Genomic DNA, 638 nt, shown 5'->3' with positions numbered 1-638 from the left:
GTCGGTAAATGTGAGTCGGGTGCGTGAGTAACTCGGCAGTAGCAGTCCCGCTGTGACAGGGACAGGTTCGGAGGGAGAATTTTGTCCTCCTTGTACTCAATGTTTACTTTATGATTTTCAGTCGATTTATTCGCCGACTAATTAATATTAAGGGATGAAACAAAGACTGTTCAATGGAGAATTAAATTCCCCATCTATCAACCCCCGTTTCATCCCTTAATCTCTGCATTAAAAAAATTAATATTGCGACGAAAGTCACGGCGCTATAAGAAACCCAATGTTTTCTCGGCGCAGAGTGACTNCTAATCTCTGCACTGAAAAAATAAAAACTGCGACGAAAATCGCGGCGCTATGAAAAAATTAATGGTTTCTCGGCGCAGTGACTCCCGACAACTCTCCCGTTAATTCAAAAATCGTATCTTTTCTCCTAATTAATATTAAGAAATAAAACCAATGCTGTTCGATGGAGAATTAAATTTCCCATCCTTTAACCCCCGTTTCATTCCTTAATCTCTGTAATTAAAAAATAAAAACTGCGACGAAAGTCACGGCGCTATGAAGAACTCAATGGTTTCTCGGCGCAGAGTGCTTCCCCATTAATTCGCCCGCTAATTAAAAAATCGTCTCTTTTCTCCTAA

This window comes from Diachasma alloeum, unplaced genomic scaffold, assembly GCF_001412515.2.
Source record: "Diachasma alloeum isolate Michigan unplaced genomic scaffold, Dall2.0 Dall_scaffold_00697, whole genome shotgun sequence".
NCBI lineage: Eukaryota > Metazoa > Arthropoda > Insecta > Hymenoptera > Braconidae > Diachasma > Diachasma alloeum.
Note: the sequence above shows the minus strand (reverse complement) of the source record.